Source organism: Mus caroli, unplaced genomic scaffold (genome assembly GCF_900094665.2).
Source record: "Mus caroli unplaced genomic scaffold, CAROLI_EIJ_v1.1 scaffold_12071_1, whole genome shotgun sequence".
NCBI lineage: Eukaryota > Metazoa > Chordata > Mammalia > Rodentia > Muridae > Mus > Mus caroli.
This window is the reverse complement of record NW_018391054.1, coordinates 17,438-30,570: the sequence shown is the minus strand read 5'-3', so window position 1 is coordinate 30,570 and position 13,133 is coordinate 17,438. Positions and strand designations below refer to the sequence as shown.

General features: G+C 39.7%; 1 long non-coding RNA gene and 1 pseudogene across 3 annotated transcripts; one reads left to right on the top strand and one right to left on the bottom strand.

The window, feature by feature from the left end:
* Nucleotides 1-3,576: 3,576 nt before the first annotated feature.
* On the bottom strand, nucleotides 3,577-7,407 carry LOC115030350. 2 transcript variants are annotated; one of them, XR_003835928.1, is made up of 3 exons: nucleotides 7,292-7,407; nucleotides 4,536-4,669; nucleotides 3,577-3,611 (listed from the first exon to the last, which is right to left on the bottom strand). It is a non-coding gene; the product is annotated as an uncharacterized LOC115030350 (long non-coding RNA). The 2 variants fall into 2 exon arrangements; XR_003835927.1 differs by lacking the exon at nucleotides 7,292-7,407 and adding an exon at nucleotides 5,268-5,328.
* A 461-nt stretch (nucleotides 7,408-7,868) lies between these two features.
* LOC110288969 lies at nucleotides 7,869-9,337 on the top strand (annotated as a pseudogene). Its single transcript, XR_002377316.1, has 2 exons — nucleotides 7,869-8,332; nucleotides 8,678-9,337. The product of XR_002377316.1 is annotated as a protein phosphatase 1A-like (transcript).
* The last annotated feature ends 3,796 nt before the right edge of the window (nucleotides 9,338-13,133 follow it).

Sequence of the window (13,133 nt, the reverse complement as noted above, 5' to 3'; positions counted from 1 at the left end):
ATCAACAGATAGATTGGGAAAATATCTTTACTAACCCTACATCTGATAGAGGTTTAATATCCAAAATAGGTAAAGAACGTATGATGTTAGACTGCAAAAACATAAATAACCCAATTAAAAAATAGGGTACAGGACTAAACAGAGAAATCTCAACAGAGGAATCTGGAACTGTCAAGAAGAAGCACCTAACATTCTTAGTCATCAGGGAAATACAAATCAAAACCATTCTCTAAGATTCTCTGCCTTACACCAATAAGAATGGCTAAGATTAAAAATTCAAATGACAGCATATGCTGGCTAGGATGTAGAGAAAGAGTAATACTCGTCCTTTGCTAGTGGAATTGCTAACTGTAAACCACTCTGGAAATCAATCTGGTGGTTCCTCAGAAGATTGGAAATAATTCTACCTNAAGAACCAGTCATACAGCTTCTAGGGATATATCCAAAAGATGCTCCACCATACACCAGGACGCATGTTCTANTCTGTTCATAGCACCCTTATTTGAAATAACCAGAAGCTGGAAACTACCCAGATGTCTGTCAACTGAAGAATAGATACAGAAAATGTGGTTATAATAATAACATACATATAATAATAATACATCTTTGGGCTGGAGTGAGCGGGGACTGAGCAAGCTGAGCTGATTGGAGTGAGTGGGGCTAGCCAGAGCGAGCAGGGTTGACTGTAGCAAGCAGAAGTTCTAAATTAAATCCCCAACAACCACATGAAGGCTCACAACCATCAGTACAGCTATAGTGTACTCACATAGATTAAATAAATAAATAAATAAATAACCAAAAAAATAAAATAAAAAGAGAAACAATCCTATTTATTCACTGTAACAACTCTACCATTCATTTGTAGTTCTGAGGAAGTGTTACAAACAAGTGTTTGGTCCTTAGAATAAACTAACACAATCCAAAAAAGAAAAATAATAGCAGTAGATGATTTTCATTAGAAATTAGGATTCACTCTTCAAATTGTCCTTACTTCCCCTATTCTTGGATGAAAATATGTTTACAATCTGAAAAGGAGACAATAATTTACTTATGTAATGTATCAACTAATCTTATTTGAGCCCCACTGAGAAAATCTAGTGGGAAATGTCTGTTGTGTTCAAGGCCAGCAACCTGACCTTGATTACAATATGACGATGACCACAGAACATCCAACATAGTTGTCTTCTAGGTTCCATGAATCGGCCATGGTCTATAAACCCATAATCACTTCTCTCTCTCTCTCTCTCTCTCTCTCTCTCTCTCTCTCTCTCTCTCTCTCTCTCTCTCCAGAAATGTTTGTTAAAAAAACAAATCTCAGCATAGTTACATTATTTGTCATTTCCAGATAATTCCTTTAGGAAGCAGTACTTCAAAATGAAGTGTCAAATAGAGACTAATAAAAACTAATAGAGACATGAAGGAGCATGAAATGTCCAGTTATATATACATAATCCATCAAGCTGTGTTATGAGATATAGAGTTGATTTTTATTATCTCCTTATTACTTATCTTCCATATAGATGAAAGTAATACTTTGTTTATATTACTTACTTTCTCTTCTCTTAAGCATTATAACATTAACATTGTTAGAAGTATGTTAACAAGACAGGACACATACAGGGTACATCTTCTACCATTGGACTTGTACTCAAGAGGCTGACACATGTAGATCTAGAGTTCAAATATAGCCTGACAAATTACTGACATCCTAGACAGGCTAGAAAACAAACAAAAACATCTCAAGAGATTTTGTGAAAATATGGAAAAGAGGCTGGACCCACCACCCTTTCCCAGACACCCTTACACAAAAAGTGAGGTCATACAATGCTGACATTTAATTAAATAATGGCTCACTTGCATGGTGGGCATTTCATTCTAAACATTTCAGCAGATAAATACCTATCATCAAATGACAGCACAATAGAAAATGACAAAAGAGCCACAGAAGGAATCCATGAGCCACAAAATAACATTCACTAAATGGATTTACCACACATAAAGCACACTTTATACTCCAAATGTTTCAAAATAGAAACCACATTTTAGTGATTTTTTTCCATCAGTCTTGACTAAATATGATAAATGATTTACTTGCTTCAAGGCTCTGATGAAAAAGAGGTGAAAGAACAAATATTACTTTCTTGAAATTAGAGACAACTGTGATGTCAAAAGTCTTTCCTAAATTGTTTTCATAAATAGGATTTTCTCTTATTTGAATTCTTCCATATTTCCAGACATTAATAGAGACTTGTATATCAATAGTAGTAGAGGGCTGGAGAGATGGCTCAGAAGTTAAGTGCCTGGACCTCTGGAAGTGCAATCGGTACTCTTAACTGCTGAACCATTATTCAATTAAATAAGGGTTTTGAATCTAGAGGAAAAAGAAATCTGGCTGCTCTTTCTGAGGTCCAGATTTCAATTTCCATAAACCACATGGTGGCTCATAACCATCTACAATGAGATCTGGTGCTCTCTTCTGGTCTGCAGTCATATATGCAGGCAGAATGCTATATACATAATCAATCAATCAATCAATCAATCAATTATAAAAAAATAAAACTAGAGACATGGTGGAACAGTTAATATAATTTCAATCCCAAGACTAAGGTCATGTTTGTTTGTTTTTTTTAATTCCTGTAATTCATGCTACACAAATACAGAAGGGCATGCATATACTCACACAAAGACACAGTAGCATCACATAATTAAAATTAAAGCAAATCATTAAAGAAAATTTTACTCATGAGTGTTTTTCTTCCGCCAATGTTCGTTGCTGAAAACTAGATGTTGAAACATTCAAATGCTTACTTAGAGTTATTCTTCATAATGACTTATGACATGCAACAGAAAGGAAGCATGGATGCTGGACGTCAAACAACTACTCCTCTTCTTTCTTTCTTTCTTTTGTTGTTGTTGGGTTTTTTTTTTTTTGTTTTGGGGGGGGGGTTGTTGTTGTTGTTGTTGTTGTTTTGTTTTGTTTTTCGAGACAGGGTTTCTCTGTGTAGCCCTGGCTGTCCTGGAACTCACTTTGTAGATCGAGCTGGCCTTGAACTCAGAAATCCACCTGCCTTTGCCTCCCGAGTGCTGGGATTAAAGGCGTGCGCCACCACACCCAGCTAAATTACTCCTTTTCTGTTGGTGCTATCTTCAGGGGAAATTTGGGATATCCTGCCCTGCTGGAGCAAACCTGTCACTGGGAGTGGCCTTTGAGGGTTTGCATCCACATCACATTGCAGTTCCCACTCTCTGCTTCATGCTTCTGGTTGAGGATGGGAGCTCTGGGCTTCCTGCTTTAGCTGCCATGTCTGACACTTGTTGCTGGGCCAATTTCATGGTGATTCATATTCCTCTGGAACCATTAGCAAGATTAAACTCTTGTAAAGATTGCCCGGCACATTGTGTTTGGTCCCTGTGACAGGAAAGACACTACTACACATCCATAAAGTTTTATATCTCTGTAAGTTATTTTATGCAATTGAGAGAACTGTGAATCACAATGTGGTTGCTAGGAATCGAACTCAGGACTTCTGGAAGAGCAGTCTGCAATGGGACCCTTTGCCCTCTTCTGGTGTGTCTGACAGCTACAGTGTACTCATATAAATAACATAAATCTGTAAAAAGAAAAAAGGAAAAAAAAAGAAAAGAAAAAAAGGGAGAACTGTGAAATCTAAATGGTTTACCTTGCCATTTACATTTATAGGGCTGTTGTCTATATGAAACTAGGTGCAAACAAAATAAAAACAAGCATGACAATGCTGGAAAAGATTGATGGTACTTGTCAGATTTTTTTTCCCTCTAGAATAAAAAAAAAAAAAACTTATTTAATTGAATAATGGTTTAGCGGTCAAGAGCACCGATTGCTCTTCCAGGGGTCCTGAGTTCAATTCCCAGCAATTACTCGGTGGCTCACAATCATCTGTAATGGAATCTGATGCCCTCTTCTGGTGTGTCTGAAGACAGCAATGGTGTACATTAAATAAATGAATAAATAAATGGAAAAAGGAAAGTGTATATTTCATGACAATATATTCATATAATTCTGATGCTTCCCACACTCAATTCATGGCATTGATGTTATAATACTATTACAAAGTCATTGTAGAAGAAAAATGAAAACAAGGTCACGCCATGTCATTTTGAAAGGACAACATGAACCTCATTTATCTCCATTTAAGGACCCCATTGTCTCCATTTAAGGACCAGGCCTGATTTCAAAAAACACCATAAAGTGCCAGCCTCAGGAATAGCCTGTAAGTCCCAGAAGCTAAGTCATAATGCTTCAGTATTAAGAACAGAACATCCAGAACAAGTTCATAAATCTCCACCCCCCAAAACAGGCTGGGGATAACCACAAAAATGGGTAAATATCTCAGAATTTGTCCTGGGCAGCCCTATTTCATCACGTGGTTGAACATTCAGACATAAGAATGCAGACCACTAACCACTTATGATCCTCCAGCAGCCACCAGTGAAATTTTAGATTAGGTAATCCTTCTAGAGAGTTCCCCCAGTTCCCTGTAAGAAGGCCTGCATACCTTTGTCTGGGATCTCCATTTTAGAGAATGGTTGACCCCACATGCTGGTTGTTTCTGCAGAATAAATGCTCTTTGGTTTTGCATTCTATCTGGGTCTGGGTCTTCACTCATGGATTTTCGGATCCTGACAATTTCTGTGTGGTTTGAATAAGATATCGCCATGAATAGAAATGCTTTTTAAAAAAAAAAAAAAAAAAAAAAAAAGAAATGCTTCTTATTATCAAACACACAGAAAGACAAGCCAAACAATTAACAGGAGTGAGTTCAGAGAAATGATGTGACTAACTGGTAATTATAAAAAAGGTGGCCAAGCTGGGTATACTGGCTCATTCACTCAGCAGGCAGAAAGGAGGGGCATCTCATTGAGATGGAGCCAGCTTTCTCTGTGCAAGAAATTTCAGGCTAGCCAGAGATATTTATTAAGATCCAGTCTCCTCCTCAAAAATCAATAAAACAAGCAAATAGATAGAAAGACCTCAGAGGCTTTCATTGAAGTGTCTATAAAGATTTATACATTCACTTTAGTTCTATCTCCATTTTCCATAAACCCCACGTGTCCCAGTTTAAACTGAAAAATTAAGAAGATCCCACCAAAAGATAATACATATTAAAACAGTTACAAATGAACAGATGAAAACACTGGCAATTTGAATGTTGATCATAAACTACACAGGGTCAAAAAGATGGCTCAGTGGTGAAGAGCTCTTACTGGGCTTACAAATAAGTGCATACCTGGGGGCTCACAACTACTTATAAGTCCAAGCTCAGAGTTTCTGAAGCAATCTTCAGACTGTGGTGAGGGGGAGACAAAGCACAAATGGTACATATGTGTGCATACAGGCAAAAGACTCATCGTCATATTTTTAAAAAATGTACACAACAGGTCAGAAGAAAGTCACACACCTGAAATCCAGTAACTCTGAAGTCACCTGCAGTATTAATGACATAAATACCTGTCTAACTAGAAAAAATAATATTCTCTGCTAAATTTCAAAATTCTAAGGTGTGGGTGATGCTCATACAACAGTGTATGCCAGACTTGATGTGTTCAAAAAATATAGTCCAGGCCTATGAGCCAATACTATAAAAACCACCTCCATTCAGCCCTCCTTTTCCAGATGTATCTGTGCCACAGGGACCCAGTCATAGGCCATGCATGCCAGAACACCAGGGAGGCTTCGGAAAGATCACTCCCTCTCAATTTTTATTTTTTTATTCACTTACATCCTGATCACAACCCCTTCCCTCTGCTCTGTTCCCAGTCCCACCCTTAGAAATACATCTCCCTGCCGGGCGTTGTGGTTCAAGTCTTTAATCCCAGCACTCAGGAGGCAGAGGCAGAGGATTTCTGAGTTCAAGGCCAGCCTGGTCTACACAGTGAGTTCCAGGACAGCCAGGGCTATACAGAGAAACCCTGTCTTGAAAAAACAAAAAACAAACAAACAAACAAACAAACAAACAGAAAGAAAGAAAAAAAAAAGAAATACTTCTCCCTATTGCTCCCGCTTCTCCTCAGAAAGTGGGATTTTTCCCTTTGGGTAGCATCCTACCCTGGGCATCTATTCCTTTAAAGAAAAAAACCATACCTGCAAATAACAGGGATATAAGAAAGATTAGAATTTAAACCAGAGGCCCAGAAAATATTTTCAAAGAAATTATGGAAGAAAAATTTCCTAAACTAAAGAAGGGCATGCCTACCAAGGTACAAGAAGAAATCAAAACACCAAAGAGCTGGGAGCAGAAAGGAGAATTTTAGCCGGGCGTGGTGGCGCACGCCTTTAATCCCAGCACTCGGGAGGCAGAGGCAGGCGGATTTCTGAGTTCGAGGCCAGCCTGGTCTACAGAGTGAGTTCCAGGACAGCCAGGGCTACACAGAGAAACCCTGTCTCGAAAAACCAAAAAAAAAAAAAAAACAGAAAGGAGAGTTTTCTCACCATATAATAATCAATATGCTAAACATAGGGAGCAAAGAAAGAATTTAAAAGGTACAAGAGAATAAGACCATGTAATTTATGAAAGCAGACCTATTTGAATTATAACTGACTTCTCAATGGTGACCTAAAGCCACATATGCTACAGACTCTAAGAAATGGCACAGATGCCATCTAAGATAACTATACTCCGTAAAATTTTGTATAAGTATAAATGGAGAAAAGGGCCAAACTTAAACACTATCTGCCAAGAAATGCATCAGTACAGAAGGTTCTAGAAGAAAAAATCTAAACCGATGAGGTTATTTACATACATGAAAACACAGTAAATACATAATTACACGTAGGCAAAACCAAAGTATGCAAGAACACACAGACAACAACGGCAACAAAATAACAGGAATAAACGGCCATCATTTCTTGACATCTTTCAACATCAGTGGCATCAGTTCCCCAATAAAAAGACACCGATTAATAGAATGGATGTTCAACCAGGACTAATTCTTCTGCTCCATACAAGAAACAACCTTCAATGCTAAGAATAGACATTTCCTGAAGGTAAAAGTATTAAAAAATATTCTAAGCAAAAGGATGTAAGAAGCAAGCTGGTGTAGCTATTTTAATATCTAATAAAAATAGATTGTAAACAAAAATTAATCAAAAGAGATGCATCCAAGGAAAAATCCACCTAGATAACATTTCAAATTTTAACACCAATGACTTAAACACAAAGTCTTCCACCTTTGTTAATGAAGAAGCTTTGAAGCTAATATCACACATTAATTCTCACAGACTGGTAGTACAAGACTTCACAATCCCACTTACATCAATGGACAGGTCCTCCAGACAAAAACTAAACAGGGAAATAATGGAACTAACAGATATTATACACCAAAAGTATCTAGGATACAGTTCCGGCCCTCCCACATCCAGGTCTCTGCAACCCTTAGGCCTAGCCACAGCTGCAGGGCTAGGGGTAGGGGGAGCAGCGGCGCGGGGCGGGGCCTGGCAGGGAGAGGGGCCGCGCTGTCGAGAACGAGCGCGCGCGTGCGCGGGGCCGCACTAGAGGCGATGGAGGCTCTAGGGGCGGGAGCGCGCCCAGGAGGTAGAACCGTGTGGTCTCCGCGCCCGCCGGGTCCTTAGCTCGGTATCTAGTGGCTGGCGTTCAGGGAGGAAGGCCCAGGCAAATGGGGCGGAGAGAGATGAGTCCTGGGCTCCTCCTCCGCCTAGGCCCGGCTCTCCGCCTGAGGCCCGGCTCTCCGCCTCCTGCTCCGAAGCCCTGATGATTTGAGCCAGGAGGGCTCCGAGAGCCTAGGGACCAGACTCAGCCCGGCTCCTCCCCTCCTCCGCCTGTACCCCGCAGCTGTCGTCACCACTGCCCCAGGCTGCTCCAGACCTAGAGGATCAAGTCATAATGGGAGCATTTTTACACAAGCAAATGATGGAAAAGCATAGTGCCCAGGGGCAGGGGGATAGGTTGCGATGTGGCCTAAGCAGCCTGCAAGGTTGGCGAGTTGAAATGGAGGATGCACGTACAGCTGTGATCCATTTGCCAAGTGGATTTGAGACATAGCCTTTTTATTTTTTCTGTATCTGATGAGCATGCTGGTTCTCAGGTTGCCAAATACTAGTGTGAGCACTTGTTAGATCACATCTCCAAGAACCAGGATTTTAGAGGGTCTGCAGGAGCACCTTTGGTAGAAAAAGGAAAGAATCGTTTTTCTGGAGATTGATGGACATATGAGAGTTACGTCAGAGAAGAAACATGGTACAGATAGAAATGGGTCAACAGCTGTGGGTGTCTTAAGTTCTCCCCAAAATACTTACTTCATTAACTGTGGAGACTCGGGCTGGAGAGATGGCTCAGTGGGTAAGAGCACTGACTGTTCTTTTGCAGGTCCTGAATTCAAATCGCAGAAACCACATGGTGGCTCACAAACACTCGTAATGAGATCTGATGCCCTCTTCTGGTGCGTATGCGACAGCCACAGTGTATTTATTTATAATAAATAAATCTTTGGGCCAGAGCATGCAGGGACCGAGGGAGCGGAGTTGACCAGTGTGAGCAGGGCAACTGGAGCGAGCAGAGTACGAAATTCAATTCCCAGCAACCACATGAAGGCTCACGACCATCTATCTGTACAACTACAGTGTACTCATATACAATTAATAAATAAATCTTAAAAAAAAAAAAAACTGTGGAAACTCGAGAGGTTTACTTTAGAAGACCATAAACCAAATTCTCTGGAAAAAGAACAAAATCAGAATGCAGGGGGCTCAGTGATGATTCAGCCTTTCAATGGCTCTCTGGCTGGGGATTTCGATTACAAATGTGTCCATTGCAAAGGTCCCATAGAGCAGCCTGTCTCACCTGAGCCGGAAGTCCATGATATTGAAAGGTCTGAAGAAGATGATCAGTTGATCATTCTTGCATATGATGGTATCTGGGACGTCATGGGAAACGAAGAGCTCTGTGACTTTGTGAGATCCAGACTTGAAGTCACTTATGACCTTGAGAAAGTTTGTGATGAAGCAGTAGACACCTGTTTGTATAAGGAAAGTTGAGACACCGTAAGTGTGATTTTGATCTGTTTTCCAAATGCACCTAAAGCCTCAGCAGAAGCAGGGAAGAAGGAGGCGGGGCTGAACCAGTACCTGGAAAGCAGAGTAGAAGAAATCATAAAGAAGCAGGGGGAAGGTGTCCCTGACTGAGTCCACGTGATGTGCACGGTAGCCAGGGAGCACATTCCCAGCCTCCCACCACGGGGTGAATTGGCAAGCAAGCAGAAAGTAATTGAAGCCATTTACAATAGACTAAATCCTTACAAAAATGACGACACTGATTCTACATCAACTGATGATATGTGGTAAAGCTGCTCATCTAACCATGGATTCACCTTTGCCTCCAAAGGAGAAACCTGCTCACCCTTGACGAGCCTTTAACATCCATCATCGACCTTAAGGAAGGGGTCTGATATGGGTGAGGACTGCAGCTTCAGAGATGGAACAGCTATCCCAGAATGGATTTCCTTCCTTCCTTCCCTCCTTCCTTCCTTCCTTCTCTCCTTCCTTCCTTCCTTCCTTCCTTCCTTCCTTCCTTCCTTCCTTCCTTCCTTCCTTCCTTCCTTCCTTCCTTCCTTCCTTCCTTCCTTCCTTCCTTCCTTCCTTTCTTTCTTCCTTCCTTCCTTCCTTCCTTCCTTCCTTCCTTCCTTCCTTCCTTCCTTCCTTTCTTTCTTACTTTCTTACTTTCTTTCTTTCAAGATTTATTTTATTTATATGAGTATACTGTAGCTATTTCCAGTATACACACCAGAAGAGGGCATCAGATCTCCTTACTGATGGTTGTGATCCACCATGTGGTTGCTGGGAATTGAAGTCATGACCTTTGGAAGAGCAGTCAGTGCTTTATCCACTGAGCCATCTCGCCAGCCCCCGGGTGTTCTTCGTTTTTTTTCTTGTAAATTTGAGACTTATGTAAGTGTAATTTCAAACCGAAATTCGTGTTGTAAATCAGAGTTCAGCCATTTTTGCTGTATGATTTTGTTTTTGGTGAAGTGTAATTGTCCTTGTACAAAGTGCTCATTTTAAATAATGAGCTGCTTTAAAATCACTATCAATGATAAAGGAAATTTGCCTTGTTGTGTGACACATACACACACACACACACACACACACAAAGTATCTAGGAAATATTTACAAAATATTTTGCTCAAGTACTATATATATATGTATATATATATATACATATATATATATATATACATATATACATATATATATATACATATATATATCATGTTCTTAGTGGTTCATGAAACTTTCTCCAAAATTGAACACATATTTGCACACAATAAAAGTCTCAAACCAAAAAACCAAAAATAACCCCAAACCTGAGAAGGCTGGAAAGATGACTCAGCAGGTAAGAACATGACTGCTCTTCCAGAGGTCTTAAATTCAATTCCCAGCAACCACTTGGTGGCTCACAACCATCTGTAACAAGATCTGATGCCCTCTACTGATGTGTCTGAAGACAGCAACAGTGTACTCATATACATAATAAATAAATCTTTAAAAACATTTGAAAAAAATGAAATAACCCACTGTATCCTATCAGACCATCATGGATTAAAGCTGAATAACAAAAACATCACATACAACAAAATCTTATAAACTGAAAAACTACTGAATGAAAAAATGTTCACAACATAAAGAGAAATATTAAAGACTTTTTAGAATTCAATGAAAATGAATACACAGAATACGGAAATCTATGGGATACAATGAGGAATAAAGTGGTGGTAAAAGAAAAACTCACTTATACTAGCGAATAACAGCATACCTAAAAATTCTAAATCAAAATGTAATAAGTACTACCAAAAGAGTAGGCAGCATGAAATTGCTGAATTGAAGTTGATATCTAAAAAACAAAACAAGGAGAATACAAAGAATCAATGAAACAAAGAATTTGTTCTTTGAGAAAATCAGCAACTGTTTTCCAAACTAACTAGAAAACACAGAATATTCAAATGTATAGGGAAACACATGCATATAGAAAATTCATCCTGAATGAAGTAGTAGAGACCCAGAAAGATGAATATGGTGTGAATTTACTCATAAATAAACATTAGATATTCGGGAAGTGATAATTAAGGTGAAACTCCACATATAAAAGCAATATTAAAGAGGAGGAAAGAAAAATAAATAAATAAAGAAAGAAAGAAAGAAAGAAAGAAAGAAAGAAAGAAAGAAAGAAAGAAAGAAAGAGCATGGATCTCCTTGGAAAGGGGACATAGAACAGATTCTGGGAGCAGACGGGGTGTGGGTTTGGACAGGAGCAGGAGGGGACAGAATGTGGAAGATGGAGTGAGGGGAGTTGCAGGGAGAGACTGCCGGAATTAGGAAGAATTTGGAGGCTATTGTGTAAACCTAGTTCTGTGGCAATTTCTTGGAATCTATGAAGGTGACCCTAGTGAGAACTGGTAATGGAAGATATGATTTCTGAACTGGCTATCTTCTACAGACAGACAGGACTTCCAGTGGTAGGACTGGGTGACATTCAGTTGAGTTGTTGGCCTAGGAGGGCATGTGGGGAACATTAAGCAAGTCAGGCTGTTGCTTTCTGAAAACTGAAAGTGGTGCCCATTGCTCAGAAAATCTTCCAGTTTCCTGAGGTCAAGTGCATGCAGGCTTGGAGCCTTCACCCTTATGCTCTATTCTCGCTGTGGTGAGAAGGCACTCTATAGGCCATGGAAAGAAAAACTTGGAGACTAGTCCAGCTAAAACATAAAACCTTCCATCTACAAGATATGCTGGTGCATGTTGGCACAGAACATGTGAGAATGTGACTATTGTAGGTTTTCTAGCAGGCTTGTACTGCCATCCTGCTATCTCATATTAAGGTAACACTTCAGGCTTCAGATCAAGTGTCTTTGATCTAGCTCAAGAAAGTTACTTATTTTTAATTAAGTTACTCTGTAATTTTTGTTCTACTGCTTTTAATCTAGCATTCTACCTCACCATAGCCTCCTTATCTAAGTCTCTTTTATGTGAATTAAGAGAGAAAGAGGGCTGGAGAGATGGCTCAGCGGTTAAGAGCACTGACTGCTCTTCTGAAGGTCCTGAGTTCAAATCCCAGCAACCACATGGTGTTTCACAACCATCTGTAATGAGATCTTGATGGCTTCTTCTGGTGTGTGTGAAAACAGCTACCATGTACTTAGATATAATAATAAATAAATATATATATAAAAAAAGAGAAAGACAAAAAAAATATCTACTTTCTTTATGCTAATTTTTCAAAGAGAGTACATAGAAAATAACAGTCATTACTGAGCACATTATAATTCTGTGTGATAATTAAAGAAAAATTATACAAGGTACAAATGCCCTACTACAGTATTTTCCATTTTTTTAAACACAGAAAATATTTTTTAAAATCTTACTCTTAGCCGTGTGTGGTGGCCCACACCTTTAATCCCAGCAATCGGGAGACAGAGGCAGGCGAATTTCTGAGTTCGAGGCCAGCCTGGTCTACAAAGTGAGTTCTAGGACAGCCAGGGATATACAGAGAAACTCTGTTTCGAAAAACCAAAAAAAAAAAAAAAAAACCACCACCACCACCACCACCAAAAACCCCTTACTCTTCTGACTCTTTATTTCCTTTAGAGGCTTCACTTTATTATGCACTTTTACAAACCATTTCTACTTATTCCTCTTTACCACTCCTACACATAGTATTTAATCCTTTTATAAACATTTTTGTTGTTGTTGTTGTTGTTGTTTTTCAAGACAGGGTTTCTCTGTGTAGCCTTGGCTGTCCTGGAACTCACTCTGTAGACCAGGCTGGCCTTGAACTCAGAAATTCTCCTGCTTCTGCCTCCCGAGTGCTGGGATTAAAGGCGTGAGCCACCACTGTCCAGCCAAACTTTAAAACTCTGTTCTCTGGGGAATACAATGTTATGAGCATGTATTATAAACTATGAGGTCTAGAATTTCAGCTTCTCTGACACTGCCATTCTGCTCCACACTTCTGAGGCTGGGATGATTCTGTGCCTGTGAAAGACCCACAACATGAGGACTCCCTCACGTTCTGACTCAGGAGAGGTGACACCCCAAATCACACAAGAAACGGTCTTGCTGCAACTGCAAGAGGATTTTTATTCAAGAG